The sequence below is a fragment of the Marmota marmota genome, unplaced genomic scaffold (genome assembly GCF_001458135.2).
Source record: "Marmota marmota marmota unplaced genomic scaffold, marMar, whole genome shotgun sequence".
In the NCBI taxonomy this organism is placed as follows: Eukaryota; Metazoa; Chordata; class Mammalia; order Rodentia; family Sciuridae; genus Marmota; species Marmota marmota.
This window is the reverse complement of record NW_025999990.1, coordinates 27,310,042-27,316,176: the sequence shown is the minus strand read 5'-3', so window position 1 is coordinate 27,316,176 and position 6,135 is coordinate 27,310,042.

Below are 6,135 nucleotides of genomic sequence, written 5' to 3'. Positions count from 1 at the left end.
ACTCTAACATGGGGGTAATTCCTTTAGATTAAGGTGGCTCAATCTTGGATACCTTTTCAGTTATTATCACTTGTTTGGGTGAAAATTACTCATTCTTGCAGAATAAAGAAGCCTGTTTCTTCTTTAGGTCCTACCATTTCTTTCCAATTCTCTCATTTGTTCAGATAGGTCCAGGACAGCTCTCAAATATGATACATAGACATTCATTCAAAAAGTAAACAGAATAGCCTCCATATTGTAGGAATGGTGCCTTAGAGTGTCATGTTTTCTGTTTGGGAATAAAGGTGAACCAATTGCAACACTCCCAATTTGAATATGTCATTTGTCACAGGAAAAGACACAATTGACAAGAAGGGTCTGAGAAGTTTCCAGTGAGGAAGGGGGATTAGATCTAGGAACATTGGGGTTCCTGGCATATGCAACAGAAAAGAATTTTAGCAAGTGCCGTTCAAAGTTACAAAGAAGTTTTACTTAGGAAAGTAGATACACATTCAAGGGATAATGGAGACAATCTCTAAAGAGAAAGGCTTTTGGGGTCAAGCAAGGAATAGACATTCAAGAGAGAAATCAGGCTATCTCTTAAGGAAGAGATCCATTGGTGTGTGGTGTTACTACTTACAAAGGGCAGGTGCTAAGGTTTGGACTAGAATTGGATGCAGGTTGGAGCTGTATTCTTTTGCTCTAGTTTTCTCTGCATTTGCCTATCACTGTCTTGTTAAAAGAGCATGGGTCAAGGACATGGGTCAAGGGTAGGTGGCTTAGGTGTTGTGATTGTTTATAGATGATTTGTGCATTTCAATGATTGAGGAGCACTTCCTTCAAGACTCTATTTCTCCCTTTATTCCCAAATTTGTATCTCATCATTGTCCATGATATTAACTGCTTCAGTGACTGTCTCTCATTCAAACTAGTGTTTTCTTTACTATCTCACTCTTCATCTTTCAAATCCAATTTCTCTCATTTTCACACTGGGGAAAAAACCAAACCTATCATTCAAGCATGTACTCAAAATTTTCCATCTTGCACTCTACTCTCTGAGTTGGTCTGCTTGACAAGTCTTTCTTTTGTGCTTTGAGGTTTAGTTTTCTACTAGGGAACAGAGAAGTCCAAGTCATCCCATTTCTATAAGTGTGATACATTAACTATCTACAGTACTTTGGTTTTTCATTCCAAGCTCTTAGTTATAGCTCATAAAGTCAATGTAATTTTCTAACAATAAGAAGTAGAGGAGGATATCTTTTTTGTGTGTTTGGCTATCATCCTGGGTTCCTGAGATAGCTCAAGAGAGATAAAAGGAGTCTTTTGTTATTCAAAATAAGCCCCTTTTAAACACACCTGAATTTATGTCAATGAAATGGCTTTTGGAAAGCCCTGAAAACTGTAAAAATGTTTGTCAGGGGACACGTGTTTAGAGAATTGATACTTTGTGCAATCACCCCTACCTCCAGAGAGGGAGAGGGCTGGAGATTGAGATAACTTTCAATACTAGATAATTTAATCAATTATGACTATGTAAGAAATGCTCCCTTGAAATTCAAAACTGGGTTTGGAGAGTTGCCAAATGAAGGAATACATGGAAGTGTTAGAATAAAGCAGAACTAAAAAGAGCATAGAAGCTGCATGCCTCTTTCCCCTGCATCTCTCTGCCTATTTTTCCCCCATTTGACTATTCCTGAGTTGTATCCTTTATAAATAACCAGTAAATATAGGTTGTATGTTTTTCTGAGTCATGTCAGGTATTCTAGAAAACCTGTGGAAGAGGGTAAGGAACCCCTAATTTAAAGCCAATTGATCAGAAGCACCTGAAGTCTAGATATTGGACTTGGCATATAAAAAAGGAGTAGTTTTGTGGGGACTGAGTCCTTCACTAGTTAGTTTTAGCTAGTTGGTGTTAGAACATAATTGACTTCTAACATCTAGTTAGAGATCAGAGAATTGAGAATTGAGATGGAAGAGACCCACATAGTTGGAGTTAAACAGTGTTATGGATATAAAAGAAAAAAACTTTTCTTTTATCCTGTTTTGCATCTATTTCTTTTTCTCCATCTTCCTTCTCTGTGAATTTAGTAAGGTTTAAATTTCTTTGAAGTGTTGCAGTTTGCATGTGTCACCATGGAGACATAATCCAAGACGAAAAGGCACCAATAAATGCCAAAAAGGAAAGAGAATGATTGGAGACCATAATTGTAAGAAGTTATTAATAGAAGTCTCAGTCATGTACCCAACATTCTCCTAACTGCAGATAGACACTGCTTGGGAGTAAGGATCCTCTGGGGCTTTGGAGAAACTTACCATTTTCTTGGATACTTTAGCTTTGGAGATGATTGAAGGCCAATGGTCTGTCCCGTATAGGATCCAAGTAAGTAATGAAAGCCTAAGTTATAGCAATGAAGCTGAGAGTGTTGAAATTCAGTACTAGACAGATTGCCTGGTTTTTACATCCATCCCTATGCCTCCAGGCTTGCCTCAGGTAGTCTTTTATAGTGTTTTCTTATAGTGAGAGTGGTTTAGCAAACACATTGTTCCTGGCACATGAGGGCAAAACAGTGGACTTTTCAACAGTGGCAATAGTCCTCATAAACTTCTATTTTCAGCACTCAGCTAAAACTATTTCAGCCAGAGAAGGGATAACTTTTTTTTCTGTTTCTTACAAGTAAAACCGATGCCATGAAACATGTTTGTTTCTCTTATGGTTCTTATTTTCTCTCTGGATCTTGTTTTGAGAAAAAATTTCTAAGAAAAAAAAATGACACTATGTCTACCAACAAGAAGGAGTAAGGCAAAGTATTAGTTATATACATGTTAGCTGCATATTGAAATCATTCAATGTAAAATAAAAATTTCTTCTCTATTACATGAACAATTAAAGGAAAATAAAGCATGATTGTCAACCTTTCACAATAGTAGCAAATTTGTAGACAAGCACTGAATATTTTGTGTATTAGAAAACTATTAAGTAGATTAAGAAATTGAAGTCAAATTTGAAAGGAAAACCAAATGAGATGATAAAATCAAATGAAAGATCAATTTTACATCTTTATCTGAAATTAAAATATCTTATAGGATGAGGCAAAAATTTCACAGAGCCAATGGAAAATCTGATATTATTTAATAAATAAACTATATCATTCTATTTATGTGTTATGCTTACTATGAAGAAAAGTTTTACAAATACTCATTTAGTCTTTGTGTCAACTGTATGAATTAGGTATAATGATTTTGCCAAGCTGGAAATTAAAGCAATGAATGGTTGGTAAATAATTTCCCACATCCACACAATGAGGAAGGAATAGAGGACAAGAACTGAATGAAGATAGGTTCATTTAGAAAGGAAGACCTTAGTGCCTATACCAGTCTGCAAGGAAAACCAAAGCTGCAATCTCACATTGCTGACTACCAGAAGATAGGATGAGCTCATGAGTATTCAAGGTAGACAAATCTGAGTTTAAATCTCAGTTCAGCTAGGTTTTATGTATGTGAACTTGGGTGTGAATCTGCAGTGCTTCCTTATTTTTATGCTATTTCATTTAAAAGTCTGAGGAGAAAAGACAAGCAGATCATATGGATAAGAAAAGCATTTAGAATCATACTTACCACATGAGTAACACTGAAAAACAATGTTATTTATAAATAATTCAGTCGGACCTTAATAAAGAATATGGGAATTCCACATTCCCAATATCCTCTTCATCCAAGAATTTATATCTTTTGCCTTTTCTTCTGTAGTAAATCTTGAGTTCTTGACTTCCAATATGGCTCTTCATCTCCAAAACTATATCTTGTTAAAAAGCATCCTTTTAAACAGTAAATACAATCATACTTGTGCAAATGTAAATCCTTCATTAATTTAAAAAAATTCCATATTAAAATCCAAAAACCTTATCAGAGTTCACATAGTTCTAATGTGCCTTCCTACTTTCATTTCAGTTCACTCTTCTTGCATGATTTCTGCTTCGAAGTAAGAAAGAATGACAAAACAAACATCAGCAATTTCCTTATTGCTCATCTATTCCACAAGTGATTGTTGGATGACTCCTCAAGTTTCAGGGGCTAAGAAAGTACTTAGCAGGAAAAGATAGGGTTCTTTTCTCCCATGGGAAAGAATTCGTGCATCCACAGTTTGTGCTATAACAGTGGGGTAGGATGCTCAGAAACCAAAGAAGACACCTGGGGAATGGGTTGTGAGATATAAGATTTAATGAGAAATGCTGACTTGGAAGATCTAATGGTGATGGGCTGGACAGGTGCACCTTCAATTCATTCACCAGAAATAGCTCGTCCATTCTCTCATGATGTTTTATCCAGTGACAGCCTGCTGGATAAGCACTTCCCTCCCCACAGTGTTCTGATCCATGCCAGTTACCACAGGGAAAGAAGTTTATAAGCTAGGGTACAGAAACAGTCACCAGCTTAGCTTGCTTTGTGTCCCTATATAACCAACATTCCAGGGAACTTGGCATGTATGCAAGAAAGCAGCTTTCTACAGAAAACACTCACTTGACCTAATTTCCAGCATACATGAGAGAGTTACGTCCTTCAAGATAATATGTATCTGGACATACTGGCCCATTCTAATGCCCAATTCTCTCTCTTTATTACTTTTTTCTTTTCTTCTTCTACTTCTTTTTTTTTAACTAGAAGAAAGAAATAAATAACTAATAAGAATGTTTAGGACAACAATTTAACTAGATTTTTTTAAAGCTGTTACTCATATTCCCTTGGGACTTAGGAGATTAAACAAGATTTCTGGAAAAGTTGAGGTTTCAGGCTACATGTGTGGCAGTTTCCTTCTGCACATTTTTCTTTTTGCTTCCCAATTGGAGTGTGGATATGAAACTGGACAAGTACGGCCATCTAGTGATCATGATATGATGATAAGGATGAGAGAAGACATATATGTTCAGAAGACAATCTGGGGCATAGTTGAGGTCCAGGGTGCTCTATAGGAGCCCTAAACTTCCTGTTGCTGAACTTCACAAGGAACAGATTGGACTCCAACAGCACTATTAGGAGAGCTCAGATGCATCACAAACTAAACAGAATTGCCAAAAGCAAATTTTGAACTGGCTCCACATTTGGCTGTGTTCCTCCAGTAACCTCCATCTCAGTACATATCACTTTATCAATAAATCCTAAGAGATAGTATTGAAGTATTTTCTCATCATTCTCCATATCCAGTCTAAAATAAAATCTGTTATTATTGTGCTAAATGGATTAGGTCTCAGCTGAAGCTGACACTTTTCTACCACTTCCACCAGAAAATCAGAGGTAAGACTGGCATGTTAGTCTAGATAAATAGACAGGTTTTTCCTTGAAGGAAATGCAGTCACTAGGTCCTACCTGTACTCCTACCACACGCTACTTCCCAGCTAACACAGCTTCCCCCCATCCCGCCTCAACTTCCATCTCTATACTGCTTAGTTAATGCAAGTTTCCTTAGTAGTCCCCAGGTATTTTCATTTCTCCAAATACAACGCTGAAAGTCTTCCATGTGCTTTCATGAACGCAGTTTCTCTTTACCTTTCTGGGATAATCCTGAGTACTCCATACTTTACCTGTTCAGGGCTTCCATCCCTGATGATTTTCCCTTCTTATGTAACTCCTTATTCCTAATTTCTTATCTTTCTCACATAACCCTATTTTAATCAATCCCCTCTCTTGCTCTCACTGCACCAATCATCCAGTTTGCCTTATCTCTTTCTGTCTTAGTAGTATGTGTAAAGATTAGCGTTTAAATATTTATTTGAGTACTTAATTGTGTCTTCACTGAACTTAATGTATCAGGGAGGCAGACTGTGTCTCTCTGCTCAGAGCCATGTTAGCAGTGGCATTGCAGTGCCTGGCACAGAGTAATAATATATATATTGGCCAGGTGAAGTGGCACACACCTGTAATCTCAGATGCTCTGAAGGCTGAGGCAGGAGGATCTCAAGTTCAAAGGCAGCTTCAGCAAAAGCCAAGGCGCTAAGCAACTCAGTGAGTCTCTGTCTCTAAATAAAATACAAAATGTGGCTGGGGATTTGACTCAGTGATTGAGTGTTCCTGAGTTTACTCCCTGTTACCTCTCTCCAAATACACACACACACATACACACACATACATATATAGTGAAAATATATATATATATATATATAT